The sequence below is a fragment of the Tauraco erythrolophus genome, chromosome 6 (genome assembly GCF_009769465.1).
Source record: "Tauraco erythrolophus isolate bTauEry1 chromosome 6, bTauEry1.pri, whole genome shotgun sequence".
NCBI classification, from domain to species: Eukaryota; Metazoa; Chordata; class Aves; order Musophagiformes; family Musophagidae; genus Tauraco; species Tauraco erythrolophus.
Window position 1 is genome coordinate 32,492,986 of NC_141470.1, and position 20,692 is coordinate 32,513,677.

A 20,692-nucleotide genomic window follows, 5' to 3' on the forward strand; every position below is an offset into this window, starting at 1 on the left:
TTTATAAACATTTGCTGTCATGAAACCTGAATTTGGGGCAGATATGACATGACAGCCAGCAGATGGGAGCAACTTTTGTTCTCTGATGACTTGGTCTAGATTCCTCATGTAAGATGGAGTTTAACAGCCTGTTAGCAACTTCTGTGACTCTTGCCGCCTTGCCCCCAAAATCTTGAAATGAGAATGCTGGTTAAAATCTGCTTTTTATTCGAGTACTTCTGCATTCTGAAGTACTTTGACTTTTTAAAAGAACTCTCCTCATCTTTTATAATATATTCTTCCGTGCTTGAAAATATCACTGATTTTAGGACTTATTTTATTTTATTTTATTTTATTTTATTTTATTTTATTTATTTTATTTTATTTTATTTTATTTTATTTTATTTTATTTTATTTTATTTTATTTTATTTTATTTTATTTTATTTTATTTTATTTTATTTTATTTTAATTTTAGTGGGTTTTTTTTTTCCTTTCCAGTGGAGATTCAGCCGTGGGAAGGGGCGCTGCCGGTGCCCGGTGCCGCGCGGGGCCAGCAGAGGGCGCAGTGAGCGGCGCGTTTGTCACAGGGGCGGGGCCGGACGCGCCTTCACGTCAGCTCCACTACGCCGGGAGTCACCTCGGGAGAAGGGAATGGGCCGCCGTGGGCGTAGGACTGGGGCGGGAGGGGGACTGAGCCGCTCCGTGAGTCGCGTTTTTAACTTCTGCGTCGGGAAGGGCCTGCTTTTAAATCATGATCTGTTAGGAACAGGATTTGATTCTGGTAGGTGGTGCCAAAGCAACAGTCCTGCGGTGCATTTAGGTCAAGCGTGAGGCAGATATTGGGTAAAAAGTCAAATAGCTCGACGTCACAGTGCGTGGACGACGATGAGCTTCGTCTTTGAAGAAGGTGCATGACCCATGTCAAAGGAATTTTACTGAGCGATTCTGCATGCGGCGTGTAGTTGCTGGTTGAGCTTTGAGCAGATCTCGTTTTCACCTGTTCCCATCAAGCTTTAGTTTTGGCACCTCGTGTAGAAGAGAACAAGAAAATACTTAACTCTTGGTGACAGGAAGGGCGGATCATTTTCAGTTCTCGGTTGATGTGTTGCAGCGCGCATCCGCGTGCTGAATCCTGAGGTTGGTCTGTCATATACCGGGATGTGTCACATTTCTGTAGCACTTAGGAATAAAATGAAGCTTTGCATTGTGAATCCAAATGTGGGAGGAGGAATGCTGGAAGATGTTGATTTTTTGGTTTGGGTATTTTTTGGTTTTGTTTTTTGTTTGTTTGGTTTTTGTTTTTTAGGGCTAGATAGGAAATTTCAATGTGTAAGAAAAAGGAAACATTCATCATGGCTGTAGGAATCCCTAAACACATGAACGTTTTTTTTCCTGTCATTTCTTTAGCAAATTGGGAACCTCTCGTGAATGGGGGAAAAATTCATTTTTTACCACCTCTAGCTTTTATCTATACCAAAATAAATACTGATTTCTGCTGGGCCTTCTCTTTCGGGCTTCTTATCCAGCAAAGAACCTAAGTATTGGCCTAAATTTAAGTAGGTGTTTATTCATCAGCTAAGCCTGCAGCTTACAGATGAGTCCATCAATGCTACTGAATCAAAACAGTAGGTTCCAATTCTCCACTAATCTTACCTTCAGATTGTTCACAGCAGGACATGACACCACAGGCAAGAGCTGCTACTCTATGGCACTTACACATCCAGCTATGACTCGGGTTTCAAAAAGTGACTTTCTGTCACCAAGAGAAAACTCATCAGTGTGGGACTCCTTGTGATTCAGCTTCTGCCTTTTGCACACATATTTAACCAGACTCTATTGCACCTCATCCACCACCTTTAGATTTTTCATGCAACGGGCACCTTGGCTGGTCCAAATCTCTGACCAGAGAAAGTTTACTTTCCCTTTCTTACATGGCACTAAGAATACCAGAGAACCTATCCGTTTCTGTGTGTATTCACTGACGCTGAATCATGATGTAGAAGTCCTGCTCTGAAATATCTTTGTCCCAGTGCCAGTCTGCAGTAGAGGTGCCAACTGCTGCATTTAATGTCGTGCCCCACTATCACGTACTCGCATCGCCTGTACCCTGTACTGGACTCCATAGCACTAGAGACAATGGAATATTTATTTCCCTCTCAGCTTCCCAGTGTGCAAAATGGAGATTCTAAAACATTGATCTCGTTTGTCTGTCTCAGCAAAGCGCCTAACAGATAGCTACGAAATCTTTTTAGAGAGCTTTTTTAAATAAAAAGGGGAGACCTTTTTATTTAAAAGAATGTATGAATAAAGCATGCCACTTGCTAAGCCTCTAAAGTGCCAGTATTAAACATTTTGGCCATCAGCATGAAGCCTTGCAAAACTGGTGTGAAAGCGTACCAGCTCTGGTGCAAAACCTGGGCTTATGTATACCAGAATGGTGATGGAAAACAAGTGATTTGTTACACACCCATGTATACAAATAAAGAGACTCACTATAGGTGAATTATTGAGCCAGTTTTCACAAGGCTGGCTATGCAGTGTAAGTGTTAGAAAGATATCTCAAGTTTTGCGCAATGTAACTCTTCTTGCTTCATTTTGGCCACAGATGAGCTGGCCTTCTGTGTGTCATGGTGGCCGGGGCTGTGATAACTTCTCCTTCAAATCATGCACAGTTCTTACTGTTGTTGTATGCGATAAGCTGCAAATTCTTAGACTAATTCAGCTCAGAAGGATCAAGGATGCGAGTGAATATGTATTTTCCTCCAAATGGGATTTCATGATTTTGCAGGTATGGAATTAAAACACACTCGTTTTTAGAAAAGCAAATATTATTCTATTAATATATTAATATTCCAGTCAAGAAAACAAAAACATTGTTTCTGCTGCTTAACTCCACAGTCATGCTGCTAGAATTTACAGGATTAACTTTGTGTAAATAGTTTCTGTTTCATTTGTGGGATCTGGAACAGGTCACTACAAGTATTTTATGTGCAGAGTTTTACCAGGAGAACTGTGTTGGTTAGCTAAGATTGCTCATATGAATCACCTGGGATTACTCCTGGTTCTTGTGTGGCTGTGCCAGTTTGCATAATTAGAAGAAAGCTGCGTGAAGAAGCCACCAGGCTTTGGAATCTCTCCGGGTTTTGATCAAAAGCCTATTGAAGCCAGATCCCTCTGGCTGTAGTCATCAGGCTAAGGCAGAAGTAGCAACTGAACAAGATAAGGCAATTTTGGAAACTGTGAAGTCTTTATCTGTCTGAGTTCTCCAGGTCTCGTCCCTGAGAATGGGAAAGTAGGCTTCATGTGCAGCGACCCACAGATACGAGGCTGTTGTAATTCAGAAGCAATGCAGCCACTCAGAGGAGAGTTCTCCACTGGCGTGTAGTCTCAGCTGTATTTGGTGTATTTGTGAAAATGGAGTTATGGTGACTTTGGATCCAGGCCATTCTGGAAAATTATTTGATCATTGCAAGTAGGCCATTAAACTGAAGGAATGAGTTGTGCTGACAGACTCCTCAGAGCCTCTACAGTGTGACTGCAGGTCATCTCCTGGGGCTTGATCTGCAGGTTGTGAGGAAGGCTTGGAGGGCTCAGGCAGCTGAGATGGCATTGGCTTGGAATACCTGGGCTGCTTGAGAGGGAGCTTACTTGTGGTGCCGCCACCCTTTCTGCGTTATCCAGCCCGTTGTTTTGCTCTTTCACTTTTCTTGGCTACAGTGTGTTTGACCTACATCTGGCTGCTAGGACGTGTCTTTGGGAAGAGGTGTTTCAGCATGTGCCTCTTAAACTGCCAAGGTGTGACTGTGAATGCCGTGTCTCTAGGAGACGTAGCATTCCTACTGAAGAGGTACAATGCTGTGGGATTTATCCCCTTACTATGAAGTTAACATTGATGTTTGTAAGTAACGATCAGAATTATGTATTTCTGAAATAAACAGATTTAACCTTAAGAAGAGGGGAGCACAGGTGAGCTGAGGATGAGATTCTCTTCTTAGGGAAAAGGTGGCTTTGAAAGAGTGTTTCAGCGCTCCCCAAGTAGGCGTGGGGGCCTCGGAATGGGTTGCCCAAGCAGTTCCCTCAAGGCTTGTCAGGAGGAAGGGGTATGGGAACCCCTGGGGAAGTGCCAGAGGATGGTACCTGGGGAAATGCTGGAACCCGGCGGATTCGTTTCCCCTAAGGCGCAAATCATCAGCTCTCTAGTGAAGGGGAGGGGTGGCTGGGGAGCCATCTGCCCTGCAGGAGACTTGCAGCTAGAGCTGAACCCGAACAGCTTTGCTGGCAAACCTCCTGGCACTTTTCTTAGTATAGCTGGTACCGATGCCTGAAAAAGAATAAGCTGCGTCGGCAAAAGGATTTTTGTGAAGCACAAGAGTAGTTTAGATGCAAGTGCTGGACACAAGATCCTAGGAAATGGGTATCTCTTATTTAATTCACTGCACCTATTTTGTGTGTTCGTGTGAGTAGTCTTGCGAGTTCTCTGGTAATCACATGAAAAAGGGTTTATAGGATCAAGTCCCCAGGGCTTAGTCTTGTAAGATGCCAAGCTGTCTAACCCCAGACAAGGAAAGCACCTGAGCTTGGGCTTTAAGAACATGAATGATCTTTTTGTAATTAATGGGACTTGTCACATGCTTAACATTAAATCCACGTGTAAACTACCGGGTTGGACCAGACTTGCAGGTTTGATACTCAGCATCCTGCAAGGTAGAGCCCAGTAAAGTCACTGGGCTACTAGATCAACCATGTAGTAGAACCTGTGCACTATTTTATGGAAGAAAATGTAAAAAAAAAATAACAAAGAGATTGTAGAATATCATTACATTCAAATATGAGTTTTAAAAACCTTTCATTTGATTTTATTGTTCTCCTGACATATAGCAAATGAAATTGTTTTGTAGTCTGAAATGTTATAAAACTTATAGCAGGTGATATTTTTCTGGTACGTAATGTAAAGGAATGAGTGATAAATATTAATATGAAGTTCAGTTTGAAATCTTACAAGCCAAGCTTTACAGATTTCCTGAGAGTAGAACGGAAAGTGTGATGGTTTCCCCTCCTACATCCCTGCACCTCCCACCACCATCCTGGGCGGAAGTTTTCAGTCTGTCATTCTCATTCTCTGGAGTAAACACTTTGCAGCCTCATAATCATCTTGTACCTGAGAGATACTAAGTATGTTTTTACTAGATTGCAATTCATTTCAATATTCCCTATGTTTTGCATTTGATTGCTTAATAGTTTATTACAGGTACTTTATGCTTCAGGATTCTGACACCATTGGTGTTTGCCATGGCGTCCAGTCCCAATAATGAACTCCTTGGGAGAAGAAGGGTCGATGCAATTTATGTTTGGAGAGGAATTAAGAATGGAATAGATGAATATGGCTTTTCCGTGCAATGTCTTCCAAACCAGAGATCTCACTTAGGATGCACTTGGAGCATGGTTCCCCTTAAACAAACCAGGTAATTTAGAACCAGAACCTTAGCAGCTGTAGGTAGGTACAGTTCCATTAAGGACTACAGCGAGCAGCAATTTCCATCAGCTAAAGCTGTGGTAGTTGATGTAGGAGAAAGGATGAAAACTTTACTCCTCCTGATGGAAATGATGCGCTTCTGAATGCACGTGATTGCCCTCAGGAAGCATGGGGTTGATGTCTTAGGAACACATATGGTCATGATTAATATCCTATGCATGTCCTACAGAGCTGTAGTGAAAATCCTTTTGTTATTGGCCTAAAATAAACAGCATTGCATGACAGGAATAATTGACAAATTTTCAAAGCTGGCTCAGACAGTTAGAGCACTAAAACTACATTTAAACACTTAAAGCAAGTGACTAATTTCTTTGTGTTTTTGAGAGATGCTGAATGCTGTTATCTTCACATGATTTCCTTGGTGCAACGTCTGTGAATGGCACAGTTACAGATATGTGCTACTCTGACAAACTGAGGTTCATAGTCATAGGAATTTCTGGAGTGATACTGTATTTGTAAATGATGCTATGGGTACATCTGCCGTGTAATGCTCATTGCCTAAGTGAGGTAGCAGCACGGCAGGAGAACTGGAAATGCAGAGGCTGTATCTGTGAGCAATGCTATAGACCAGGACAGTATCAGCAAACAAAGACACTATTAACTAAATAGAAAGGAGTCAAGATTAAGTGCTTTGTGCCTCTGAAGCTGCTATACCAGGGTTGGCACTATAAATATACTTACAGTATATTCTTCCAGGGAGCTCTCTGTTAATGTCTGAATGGGCAAAATAAAAACATTAACCTCTCTCTGCTAAAGATGATGCCCCAAGTACATCTGAACTCTCAGCAAGTGCTACAGATGGAACCAGAGTGCATCCAACTTTTTTGTTTTGCCTTTCAATCCTGAATCTTAATTAGTTCCCTACTGCTTTAGTACATGCACAACATTTTAATAGTCATAAGGACTTACTCCAATCCACGTTGCCATTTCCACAATTCACTCTTTCATACCAGTAGCTGTTCACCCCTCCCCATTTAGGAACAGCGTAAAGAAAACTAAATAGCCAAGCGTGTAGCTGTAGATTGATGAGGTTGTCATGCCATTCTCTTCACCGTTTTCTTCCGACCTACACTGTGCTCTAATAGATGGATGATTGCTGGGGGAGGGAGAGAGTTAGCAAATCCCACAGCCAGATGTTCAGGGATGGACAGAGCGACCTTCTCAAGGAACCCAGAGGAGTATAACTGTGTCCTTCTGAGAGAGAAGGACACTCAGGTGCCTCCGGCTGCCTGTGTTTGTCTCTCTTTTCAAAAGGAGCACGAATGGGCTCAGCATGGCTGCAAGGATGGATGTTTCTCAGTGCATCGGGGGAAATGACCAGTCATCCGTCTCTTCACTGTGGAGTCTGCCTGCAGCCATCAATCTTGTAGCCCAGCACGGCAGCTCCTTTGGCTTAGTTTGGCTCAATGTTAGATGAACAAAGGGAAATGAAAGCTGAGCAGAGGAAAGGAGAGAAGAGCAACTATTCTCTATTTCACTTTGTTTTCCCCTTGCCTGGCTATCTCTCCCTCTTCCCCATTATCATCTATTTTCACTGTGTTTTGTATGGTGCAGAAAGGGCTCAGAATGTGTATTTTCAGGATCTAGGAGTTTGCAGTGTTTCTGTTAGCAGAGAAGAGAGAGAGATATTGAAAAGGCATAACTCAAGGCCCAGAGTTTCCATTTTTCAGACTGTTCTGTGGCAGTTTTCTGAACAAACCTGCCATAGTTTAGCTGCAGCAGGCAAGGAGAAGGAATATAATAGCTTTCCTCCATCTTGCTATTTTTCTCCTTTGGTCTTCCTGATTCCTTCCTCAATGCCACTTTAGTGTTTTCAGGTGTGTCCTTCATATCTCCGTCCCTGTTCTATTCAAAAAGCAACCAACAGAGCCGCGTGACGGGGCTTTCTGGAGAAAGGGATGTACTGATGTCCAGAGCTGCGACGGCAGCTCCTGTCAGCAATCGCAAGCTCGCTTGAGCCAAGCCTGCTTGATGCAACAGCGCTGGGTCGGCACAAGCTTTGCACAAGCTGCCTGAGCTCTTCCAGCACCCATGGTTTCTACTGTGAAACTGGAGGTCGTGCCAGTGTCTTCATTGCAGTTGGTACATAGCCCCTCAGAATAAAAAGCATTCGGATATGTCTGCTTGCACACTTAGCACTGAATTAACTGATTTCAGCACAGAACTCAGATGGGCCAGTTTTGCCTGAAATATTCAGATTTGATGTACTTTGGGCCAGGCTGGAAGGAAAAGAGGTCTGTGAATTCGCTACCTGCTGGACTCCCACAGCCAGGGTCTGCTTTTTTCCACGGTGATCTGTAATGTGGTGGCTTATTCTGTTTTCCCCTAAAATTTTTGCCTCTGGATATCACAGCAGAACATGTTTGGCTTATTTTGTAGAAGGCTTATTTAGAGATAGCATTGTTCCCCTTAGCACTGCCCCACTGTGGTGTTTGATTGACATATTTTAAAAATGTGTGATTGCATTTACTTTTTAATTTTCCTGGTTGGCCTCAATGATCTAAGCATCAGGTCTGAAAGAGCTGGGCTCCCCTGCAGAACTGTGGTAGGAGATTTCTCTCTCCTACTTTTTACTGTAGGCAAAGAACTGAGATCTAGGCATACACAAAGCTTATTAGGAGATTCAAGGCCCGACTAAGCCCTGAGATGGAGCGAGGGAACTGTGTAAAAGCAGATATTGGACAGAGAGATGTATCTGAGGAATCTTTACCTGCTTCCAACACGAATGTGCCATCTGGAGTGAATAGACTTATGCTGAGATGGGGAAAATTTATACCATGGTGGGTTTAACGGGTTTCTTTGCAGTTTCTGCTGAGGTTTTTTTTAATATATTTTTTTCCCCGAAACCTAAAGCGTAAACCCTCAAGGAAAACATTTGTTTAGTGAAAACCAGTTTCTCCTCCCCACACCTTGCGTGCACAGGCTTTACAAGTGGGCACAAAACCTTTCCGAGTGGGGATATTCAGGGAATTCTTTCATATTTTCTTTACAAAATAGATAGCATCCTTTTCCAAACCGTGCATTTAATTGTGCCCCTTTTGAAATTAACGGTCATATTTTCTGCCGCTACCCATTTTGCCTCCCTGCAAATTTTGAAAAAGACAAATCTTGTTCATGTTGTCGTGAGACAGCCTACCCCAGATGGCACATCTGTGTCTCGGGATGCCCTCTGGCTGGCCTGTTGGCAGGCATTCCCGTGGCTTTGAAGGTCACCTTGTTTACACCTTGCCTTTTCCTCCCTCCCCATTCAGAGTCTTGCTGAGCCTGCAGGCTGGGCTTCACCATCTGCATTTTCTCTGATGCCATTAATCTTCCTGTTTACCATTCTGTTATTAATTCTAGAGTTCACCTTTTTATCTAAACGCTTTATAGGCCTCTTGGAATTTCTTGCCTTTTTGTGGCAAGAGATCTGAGCATCTCAGTAGATTATTTGCTTTGTTCTTTCCCATTTCTGAAAGGATACCTACTAGCATCTCATGCTATTTTTCTATTACAAGCCTTCCTTCTTATAACATTTTTCAATTATATAGCTTTATCTGTCAGATGCGTCTTACCGTATGAGTAAATATTGTCCTCATTCCTTGGAATTTGTTAATTGGCCACTGAAGTCTGGTATCTGTGGAAATAGTCTTGCTTTTGCAGTGTTTTTCTTGGCTGGGAAAAAAAAAAAGTGTTTAAACCTGGCTTTGTGAGAACCTGTAAGAACACCTTGCATTTTTGGTGCATTTATTTGAATGCCTGAATGCCTATGAATATTAAACAAGCTTACCAAACCCCAGAGGACAGATGAAGACTATCTCCATTTGACAGAGGATGGAAAAGCAGAGGGTACCTTTGTTAGAGTTTGGCCCAAGATCACTTGGTGAGACAGCAGCAATGCCAAGAGCTGCGTCTGGGATGATTGTTCCCTCTCCCATCCTAAAATCACCGCCAATTTGCTGTGGCCTTTCATTTCTCCAGTGGTTTATGCAGGTTTGGTGTTTACTGCTCCAGGGATGCTGAACCAGTGCTCCTCAGCATGGCCGACTTCTTCCAACACCGTGCCATGCCAATGTGGCTGTCCTGCTTCCCAGGCCTGCCTGAGTTGCAGAGCACTGTCTTCTGGCAAGTGGGAGCTTCGCAGACAGAGATGCAGGATCAGGACCAGGACACCTGTAACCTGGCCGAGCAGTGCTAGCAAGCCCTGCTGCATCCTTGCTGATGCCTTCAGAGCTGACCAGGTGCCTCTGCCTGCTCCCCAGCACTTCGGGTTTTAGAAGGGCCTCGTTAACGGAGTTGCCACATCACGTGGGCATGTGGAGGCAGCTGGAGCTGAGCACGGCACTCAGGCAAATAAACCCCCTCAGTCCGGAGCGTGGGAGAGCGCGGAGCAGGCTCCCAAGAATCATTGCAGGACTCAGATTGGCTTTGGCAGGTTTATCAGCTCTGGCTTAGTGCCGGCTCTGCTAGGCCCGGACTGAATTAATTGGGATGCTCGTGCACTGCAGTAGAGAGATAACTGCATTACAGAGATTTATCTGCTACTAAAGGTATCCCCTCCACCGTCCTCGATAAGGAAGAGGAGAAGCTATGCAGAATCCCACAGAATTCGCAGCAAGGTTACAGCATGGCTGGTTTTACACATGGTTTATGTATGAGTTTGCATTAAGTATGAGTGGTTTTGTTCAGTGCTGTCACATATGGAAATAGCATGGTTGATTGCAGTGGAGGTGTACTCCCTGTTACCATTCTCATCGTGCAGTGTAGGGGGGACGGGCCCGGCTGTGTGGTGTGGGGGTGACTGGTGTTTGCTGATAGCTGTCCTGTTACTGGACAATAATCAGATTCTGGTTCTTCTGATGGGGCAAAAGACCCATCCGTTTGCGTGAGTGTATCCATATGACCACTTGCAGATAGGTAGGCGAAGTTGTTCTCTTACTCCAAACAGGCCAGAAGCCCTGTAGGACGATGCAAAGCCCAAAGGAATAGACTTTGTACTCAGGAATTTTCTCTAAATCGTAGCAGTTACCCAGCCTCTATCCCTCGATATTGCCTACAGTGTTGCCCGATGCTGCAAAAGTCCTGGTACAGTGTGAGCCCATCTAGAACGCAAATGCAAGAGTGACCAGAACGTAAATGAGTGCTAGAATAATGTTATTGAATGGAGATATTCCTTTATGATTTGAGCCCTGAGGGTAGTTACCTGATCCAGCATTTATCCTGATAGTGTAATTTGACAGTCTTTGAGAAGCAGGTACAGTATATTATATGTGACAATGATTTATATCTGTGCTGAGAAATAAATCTGTAAAGAACTTCCAAGAGACAACCGACAGGAGGGCTGTTTTTTTTTTTATTGAGAGATTTTATAGAGGCATTCTAGTCTGCCAAAGAAATACAGCTGCTTGTAAAGTCCATGTTTTGATGATGGGTTAAACTAAACAATGCTTAACCTTATGTTTGAGGGCCTCTGCTGTTTTCTGCAGCCTTAGTTCTCCCTCCTGTTGTGTTGTACCCTACTGGGATGTGTTTTAGCTAGGGGCTGATAGAAGCTTTCCATTGGATGCAGGTCTTAAAATTCGAAGTTGGCCTCTGAGTTTTCTGCAGTTTATGCCCGGGTTGAAGAGTGAAAGTGTACAGTACCCCCATACCATAGCTTCCTCTGCTTTCTTCCGTCTCTTCACTTTCTCCCCTTGCCCTCTGCTCCCCCCTCAACCTTACCACAAGACTAGCAGCTTTTCAGGAAGAGGTGCTAGGGAGACATTGGGATTTTACAGTCTCCCAGTGCTCCCTAGAGCACTTGGTGCACCTTGGTGGTGCCTAAAATCTGCAACAACTGTTTACTAAGATTCATTTTGGAGCTTTATAGGATCCCATGGCTCCAGCCTGAAGTTTTCACTTAATGGCAGACAGTCCTCCGAACTATTCTTTCCACACAGAATGGTTTATTTCTGAGGAAACAAATACTGTCTTGTTTTCAAGCAGTCTTGCTTTTAAAAGTGGTTTATCGTTCTCTTTGATTGGATTCTTTTTCTCACCATGGCCCTGCTTACCTTGAGAGTGCAAGAAGATGAATGCAGTTTGAGGGTGGAGTTACCTGAGCAGCCTTACAATCTCCAGTACAGCCATGGCTTTCTTGCACCTGGCTCAGATTAAAAATAAAGTGAATTTGATGTTTACTAGTCTCTAGGGGCATTTGTTTGGCTTTACAGACTCATTGTGAGAGCCTGTGTTATCAGTAGTCTAGACTCAGGAAAGGCCCAGGGCTGGGCTGGCAGGAGGTCCTGTGGAGCAGGACTGGAGAGGATTCTAAGTGTAGAACTGGCACTGACAAGTTTGCTACAGTAGTGTTGGGAGAACAGACTGGGATGGCAAGAACTGTGGAAGGTCAGGAGGAAAGCGTGACAGCAGTAATGTGAGCATCTTCCCTTGGGATAGCTGGAGATGGTGTGGTTAAAGAAGAGTTTAGAAGATCCAGATCTGCAGGAGGAGTGAAGGTCTGCGCTGTGCTGGCAGAGGCATGCTTATGAAAAAAGCTTACAGAGCCCTGCCTTTAGTATACCTGGTTCTGGTCACTGCTGTGAATGCCTCCATTCCAAGGACAGTAACAAATCACTGTACTGGCCCTGAACATAACAAGCAAGCAAGCATGCAAACAAGCCAAGGAGAGTCTGGTTGTGTGTGGACAGAAAAGCTACAAAATCCACCTCTTCACGTAAGGCATTGTCTCCTCTTTCTTTCTTAAGGGACTCCGTCCCCCCTGCCCCCACCCTTTGCACTCTGACGCTATATTTGTGCCTTGGAGATGTGGAGATGAGCATATGATGGATGGATGGATGCTGCTTGTCTGGGTTTTTCACCACCATTTCCCCTGGGGCACTCTGTCTGCTGGCAGAGAGCACCATCCCAAAAGATGGTATCTTTTGCAAACTCGACAGCTAACAGACAGCTTCTCTCTCTGCGTATTTCCCCAAAGAAGAGCAGGCTTAATCTGGTTTTTATATGGCATATTTCATTATAATCTTTTTGACTTCCCATGTTCCCAATACACCATCATAAATAAAACGCTGGGGGTGGGAACAGCAGAGATGCTGAGGCTTCACACTCTTGTGACACTGATAGATTCTCATTTTAAACTGTCATGGGATTTAATTGCTTGCTGAGCCACTGCACTGCACTTTCAGACACGTCCTGCCACATCCTCTTAATGAGCTTAGTGGCTGCGTTCGCTCGGCAGTAGTTCTGTTTGCTGTGAATTAGGTGGCTTTTTTAGACCACCTATATGATTTTAAAGAGGTAGTGGTTGTTAAGGTAATATCCTTGAATTTGCCCATCTTAAACAGCACTTCATGGACTCTTAATATATAGTTTCCTCTGGCACTTTTTATGTTCCAAAAAAACAGCACCACGAAACAAAAACACAAGGATCTATGTGCAAAGTCAGTGTTTGTCTGAGAGGGTTTTTGGAAGCCGGATTGCTTTGGTTTGCATAGTAGCTGTCTCTGGCGTGATAGATCATGCTGGAACTCACCCAATAAGTATCTCTGTTCCCAATTAGAACTGGAAATGGAGCTGCTTACGAGTGCACAGAGATGATGGCTTGGGTGGCAGCTGCTACTGTGGAGATGGAAATGATCCATTGTAAAACAAACACATTGCACTGTATAGAAAAAGGAATGGTTGTTTTTAATTTATGTTTCAAAGAGACACAGAAAAGTTACTTAGCTCCCAATGCGTTGTAAACCAAACGTAGCATATTTAAGGAGAGGAATTGCAGCTATTTTGGTGAATCAAAACTTTCAAAAGCCCACCATTTTGTGGGATTTGTGAAAATGTGCTTCTTTGGGAGGCAGCAGTTCAATAGAAAACAGATATAGAAATGATGCTGGCATGAGCGCTCATTCAGATTCTACCACCACGGTCTGAGGACCTTGATAAATAGGGAGGTTGCTGCACTGAGCTGGTAAGCAGAAATAACCATGTTAATTTAATCACTATGAAAGGGACTCTGCCAAGTTGAGAAACATAAATTTTAATTATATGCACACACACATATTTGAATTATAGTATCTGCACAACATTTAGCTGTGACACTAATATGTGGCTTATTAAAATAGGAAGAATTTTTAAATATCTTTTTATTTTTCATTGATGATTTTTGATGATTTGACACTTCCATGTTGTATGGCTCTGACTGTTTCCTGAATCTCCTATGCTAACCAGGTGCTACTGCATTTGCAATACTAATAAAAGAGAAGTTGTCGTGGTTTTAGGCTGATCCAGCAACTAAAACTCACACAGTCTCTCCTTCTCCAATAAAGTAGAGAGGAGAGAGAAAAAAAAAAACCAAAAGGACTGAGGGTTGAGGCAAGAACAGAGGGAGCACCCACCAACCATGGTCCTGGGCAAAACAGGCAGCGCTTTTCTCAAAGCAAAACAGTTTATTAATGATTACTTAGAAGGACAAAGGGAAATAAAAACCGATTACTTGAGAGGACAGAAAGAAACAAAACCAGATCTTAAAACCGACACCTTCCCCCCCCCACCTTCCTTTTCCTCCCGGCTCTACCTCCTCCCCCAGCAGCACAGGGGGCAGGGACTGGGGGAGTGCAGGTCAGTTCATTCCGTGCTGTTACTGCTGCTTCTTTCTTAAAGGAGAAGGAGTCCTTACACCCTTTGCCCCTGCTCCAATGGATCCCCTACCCACGAGGAAAAATCCACAAATTTCTCCAACGTGAGTCCAGCCCACTGGAAACAATCCTTCCCCACAGATTGCTCCGGTGTGGGCTATACCACAGTCTCGGGTACTTAGGGAGCTGTAGCCACTCGCTCCGGCGTGGGTCGTCACGCAGACTCCAGATGCCTCTCTGCCTTGCCGTGCCCCCAACACGACCATCCTCGGGCTCAGGCATCTTCTCCCCACGGGCTGCGAGTGGGTCGCTGCTCCACCGAGGCCGTCCTGGTTGCAGGGGGGCAGCCTGCTATCTCACCATCAGCCGCAGGGGAAACTCGGCTCCGGCACACCTCCTCCCGCTCCATCCTCACTGACCTGCTGTCGATGCAGCTGTTTCTCTCAGATCTCAGTCCTCTCCAGGTGAACTCAGCCCAGTGGGCACCCTGGGAGTGGGGTGCCCCCGAGTTCCCCAGCTGGCTCCGCCGCCGCCATTCTCCGTGGGCGGCGCCGGCCCGACGCAGGCAGCCGCCCGGCCGGGAGCCAGGGAGCGGGGGCAGTGCCCTCCTCCCTTCTCTGGTCGATCCTGGGCGAAGCACCTTTTCCGGTTCCCTTGTCCTGACTTAAATAGGGCAATTCGCAGAGGCGCTCTATTGGCTCAACCCCGAGGGGGATGGTAGTCTGATCCGGTGGCCAGAACTAAGCCTAACCCGGATCCAAAACCGGGGAGGTCGCAGGGAGCAAAATCCCTCTCCTGCCACCAGAACCACCCCCCCCTCCACATCAAACCATGACATTCCACCCCTTGCCTCTGCGAATTCCATATTTAGGCACAACTTTAGTTACAGAAAGAGAACACAGAGTTACAGAAAAAGAACACTATCAACAACAACATCGAAGAAGAAGAAGAACACACATTTTACAAACAATCCACCCCTTGTCCCTTCACCAGTCACAACAATCAAAGTTTCCCAAGGTCCTTCTGTTTTTCAGCACTGTGAAGTCCATGTTTTGCCCGTTACCTCTCCCAGTCACTATTCTTATCTCAAATTCCTCGAGCCCCACGTTGGGCGCCAAAAGGACTGTCGTGGTTTTAGGCTGATCCAGCAACTAAAACTCACACAGTCTCTCCTTCTCCAATAAAGTAGAGAGGAGAGAGAAAAAAAAAACCAAAAGGACTGAGGGTTGAGGCAAGAACAGAGGGAGCACCCACCAACCATGGTCCTGGGCAAAACAGGCAGCGCTTTTCTCAAAGCAAAACAGTTTATTAATGATTACTTAGAAGGACAAAGGGAAATAAAAACCGATTACTTGAGAGGACAGAAAGAAACAAAACCAGATCTTAAAACCGACACCTTCCCCCCCCCACCTTCCTTTTCCTCCCGGCTCTACCTCCTCCCCCCAGCAGCACAGGGGGCAGGGACTGGGGGAGTGCAGGTCAGTTCATTCCGTGCTGTTACTGCTGCTTCTTTCTTAAAGGAGAAGGAGTCCTTACACCCTTTGCCCCTGCTCCAATGGATCCCCTACCCACGAGGAAAAATCCACAAATTTCTCCAACGTGAGTCCAGCCCACTGGAAACAATCCTTCCCCACAGATTGCTCCGGTGTGGGCTATACCACAGTCTCGGGTACTTAGGGAGCTGTAGCCACTCGCTCCGGCGTGGGTCGTCACGCAGACTCCAGATGCCTCTCTGCCTTGCCGTGCCCCCAACACGACCATCCTCGGGCTCAGGCATCTTCTCCCCACGGGCTGCGAGTGGGTCGCTGCTCCACCGAGGCCGTCCTGGTTGCAGGGGGGCAGCCTGCTATCTCACCATCAGCCGCAGGGGAAACTCGGCTCCGGCACACCTCCTCCCGCTCCATCCTCACTGACCTGCTGTCGATGCAGCTGTTTCTCTCAGATCTCAGTCCTCTCCAGGTGAACTCAGCCCAGTGGGCACCCTGGGAGTGGGGTGCCCCCGAGTTCCCCAGCTGGCTCCGCCGCCGCCATTCTCCGTGGGCGGCGCCGGCCCGACGCAGGCAGCCGCCCGGCCGGGAGCCAGGGAGCGGGGGCAGTGCCCTCCTCCCTTCTCTGGTCGATCCTGGGCGAAGCACCTTTTCCGGTTCCCTTGTCCTGACTTAAATAGGGCAATTCGCAGAGGCGCCCTATTGGCTCAACCCCGAGGGGGATGGCAGTCTGATCCGGTGGCCAGAACTAAGCCTAACCTGGATCCAAAACCGGGGAGGTCGCAGGGAGCAAAATCCCTCTCCTGCCACCAGAACCACCCCCCCCTCCACATCAAACCATGACAGAAGTTTATCTACAAACCTTCTTAAAATTTTTATATGAAAGAGTAAACTTGTAGTTACAGTGTTTTTACTAGTAGTTATTACTTGTAATAAAAATTACGTTCTCTGAAATTGCAATATCTGAAGAAGAGCTTGTGGTACAAACTAGGAGCTACAATAGAAAGAGTTTAGAACAATTAGTGGATAGCAAATGTTATTACCTATATTTAAAAAGGATTTGGATGTGATTCAAGGATTTAAAGACCCATAAATTCTACATGAACATGTGAGAAATTGATTGAAACAGTAATTAGGTATAAGCAGTAAAGCACCTGGGAAATGATGATATAGGAGATTCTAACTGACTGTTGTGTCTGTTTTTTTTTTTATCCAAGGAAAAGCATATCTCACTACTTTCTTAAAATTCTTTACATGATACATAAAGGACTAATAGATAAGGGGGATGACAAGTTACTTGCACTCTCTGAAGACCTTTAGTATGTAATAGGCCTCCAAAGAGAAACAAAGCATTGTCTTGGATCAAAACTTTTAGAACAAAAGATGAAACAAAATAAAAAATGAAACACAAAACTCTCATTATAGAAAAACGCTAACGGCTGGTGCATCAAGGTTTGGTGTTTGGTCCAGCGTTGTGTAATATAGTAATGAACAAACTGGAGAAAGGGAGTACCTTGTAAACTACAAAGATTTGCATATAGTACAAAGTTATTTAGAGCCATCGTGGCCGGGGAGGTCTGTGTGGGCCTCCTGGGGGGGATCCGAGTGTGTGTGGTGAATGGGCGGCAGGATGGGCATTTTCATTTGTCACCTGCGTGTTGAAAGTATTACTTACGGGAAGTTCATGTCCCTGTTACAAGGTTTCTAATTCTGCTTAGTATGCAGCTTGGACACTGCAGGACACTGCCTGAGGGGTAATATAAAGAATATTGTAATGCATTTGTTGAAATGAGGGATGTGGCTTCATCTGAAAATACCAGGTGCAGTATTGGTCCATCTTGGGAAGATTATTGAAGAATAAGAGGAAGTTCAGAGAGGTCTGATGGGACAAAGCTATATGGAAAGCTTCCCACAGCAGAGGAATAGAAAAGATTGTTTATCCTCGAAAGGAGAGGAATAAAAAGAAATGGCAAAAAAGTTTGGTCAGGAACTTCTATTTTCCCCGTCTCATAGCAGGAACAAGGGGGTGAGCAATAAAGTGAAGCACTCCTTCTTTCAAACCATACTTTAAGTTGAACTCACTCAGGTGGGGAAACATCGAGGGCGAAAGTGTATCAAAATTCAGAAAAGCATGGGCTATTCTGTGCATTCCTGAAACAGCCAGATTTAGGATCACTGGAAGTGATACTGCATTTATCCTCAGGACTGACCTGTTAAGAGATCAGGATGAAATGTACTTTTAGGGTAGATTATTTTCTTTGCATTTTTCTCCTGACAGACACTCATACCTTCTTCTGCAGCATCTGAGGTGACTGCATAGTATAGCACAACAAATACCAAAGCAAACAGAGGCAAGTATGGGGTCACGGCTTAATTTCCCAAGACTCTAAGAAGTCCTAGTCTAAGGCCTAGAAGACTCTCTCTGGCCTTGTTTGAAGCTTCTGACATTGGCTGGTGCCTTCTTCAGCAGGACAGTGGGTGGAACGGCCCCCGCCTTGGTTCCATACAGTGGTCCCCATGGTCTGGGGGAAGCCTTGATCTTTCACATGAAAACTACATTTCAGGCATTGTTGGCTTCTCAGTTTTCTTTAAGGTACAGGCATAAGAGAAAAATATGCTTTTCTAGCTTTTGTGGGGAGAATCCTGGAGAGTTAAATAGGAAAGAGAAAAAATTTACGGATTTTAGTGAAATGAATTCATGATTACTAGTAGTGTTTAACTGTTTCGTTAGGTTAACTGAACTGTCATTTACATTTTTGGACACTTTTGTCTCTGAAGATTCAAAAAGTGGTTTGGAAACCTAATTTCCTCTCTTCGTTACTGTATCCTTTACAGAGAAGCCATCTTCCAGGAAGGGCCAAATTCATTACAAAGATAGAATTCCTTAGTAAGAGGTTGTCTTTGAGCCTTTGTAGGTTTTTACACTGTAAACTTTACATTCCAGATAAGATCGCATCTGCTGTTTGCCACTTTCTAGAGCTACTTAGGAATGAAAATGAACTCCTAGAAGCCACCGGTGGAGAAGAAAATGAAGGAGTTGAATAGCAGTAAGCTTAGAGGGCAGATGGGAGGCAGCTGCCCTGAGTTTCTTTTCACTGGGTTCCCTGCTCACTAACTTAACTTCTTGGTGGCTCAATCTCCCCATCAGTAAACTGGGAATAAAAGTATTACCTCACACTGCTTTGTCAGTGAGATGTTAAATTTAATAATTAAAAAATGTTCCGAGAATTTTGGACGAAAGGTCTCCTGGAGTGTTGCTGGTGGGAAGTAGCAGCATCACACAAAACAAACATGCCTATTAAAGACAGTAGCTGGATTTTGACCTTAAATCCTACCTTTCCCTCTGACTTAATGTTCAATATCTGTGGAACAAACAGGAAGTAGCTTTACTTTCGTATACGTTTTACTTATCCCTCACCCCTTACTTGCTCATTCTCTTTTTCTAATGCATCTGTTTGCTTAGTGTATTGATATCCAGAGACAGGCATAGCTTGTCACAGTGAAAACGTTTGTTTCTGATGCCCTTGAGGTTGCTCGAAGCTTCTTCTCTTGCTGAAAGTATAATAACCCTCTGGGTTTTGCAGTCCCACAAGGTTCTATATACAAAGCAAATGCCCTTTTGCACCTAAGCACAGGACTTTGAAACCAAGCCAAGCTCACAGCCAGAGATGGTTAGGGAGGTTCCTTAGTGACTTCAGATTCAACTGCTGGGATTTGCACATAAATCAAGTCTAAAATCCTTTCTTTTTATTGAAATGTCTGGATTTAACATCCAGAGGGAGGTACTAGGAGTTCATATAGGGAAATTCAATCTGTATGATTCTTTATTGACTTCTCTGTCTTTTTTATAGCTCAAGTAAGGGAGAAGTTGGGGAAGGTGGCATAATTGGGGTGTGTGCAGAGCTTAACGCCAAAACCAGAGGCCTGATTGAATAGACCTCCTTGTGATGGGAAGGGGGATCAATTCACTGTTGACCCCATCCCATTGTGTGAGTTGTCCTGGGAGTTTCCTTTGAAAATCCCAGTGGTTTGGGTTTTCTGCATGGTTTGTACTCAGCCTTTCCCTCCATGAATAGAATAGCTTTTGCTGGAATTTTTGCTGGATTTTCTGTGGTTATTGGCTGAGCAATGCTCTCTCACTTCAGAAGACTTGAGCAAGCGTGTTGTGGAAGCACTGATCAGGGACCCCGAATCATTTGCTGGCTTAGAGTTTTTCATATACAGAACAAACATATTCCTGGGACACAATTGCCCCCAAGAAACAAATAATACTTTACTGTCCCAGGTGGAAGTGTTCATTCATTATTTGGATTGCAGGAGTGATTTGGGGCTTTGTAAACACATGAATTTCTGCCCTGCAAAGTTTACAACTCATGGTGATAGAAAGGCAGGGATATTCAGGCAGACCGGGGAACACAACAGAGTCCTAAAAGGTGAGAAGTGGACAAAGCAATGAAATAAGGACACCAGATGCTGATTCATGAGCATCGGTCCTGTACATTATTACTTTACAAATCTGTTGGCCTAGAGGAAGGAATTCATTTTAGAAGGGGAAGAGTACTTAAGAAATCCACACTTTGGCATTGTCAGGTAAAGAGGTGTTCAGGATGTCTCCCTGCCGTAGGGTTGGTCTGTATGAACTCCTGCACGAGTGGTGCAGAGGCCAGGATCTGCAAGGAAAGAGGAATTCTTCCCTAGGTGTGTTTTAACATCTTTCTAAATTTAATATGCCGTATTTGCCTGTCTGCTGCACAGCCTCATACTCTAGTGGCAGCATTGAGAAGAGGAATAAGACTCTGTTCCATCACTTGTACGGCAAGTTACATCAAGCTTCCTCATAAACCTGCGCTGTCTCCTGGAGTCCTATGCCCCAGGCCTGCCCTGAGCCAGCCTTTGGCTTCTCCTACAGTGCCTGGGGGTCACCCCGTTTTGTGGGCTGGATTCTACACTCACAGCTGTGCTGACTGGTGTTTCTTCATTGGTGTAAGCCTATTTAAAACAAACTGAAGATTTTATCTAGAAATGAAAATTCAAGACACATCCCTTGGTTTTCTCAGTTTTAGTTCTCAGCATTGGCCTCACA

The 20,692-nt window shown here is 44.7% G+C and overlaps 1 protein-coding gene across 1 annotated transcript in view; it reads left to right on the top strand.

Moving 5' to 3' along the window:
• Window positions 1-20,692, top strand: part of DPF3 (double PHD fingers 3) — a 174,356-nt gene that overhangs the window by 89,778 nt on the left and 63,886 nt on the right. The window lies entirely within an intron of this gene.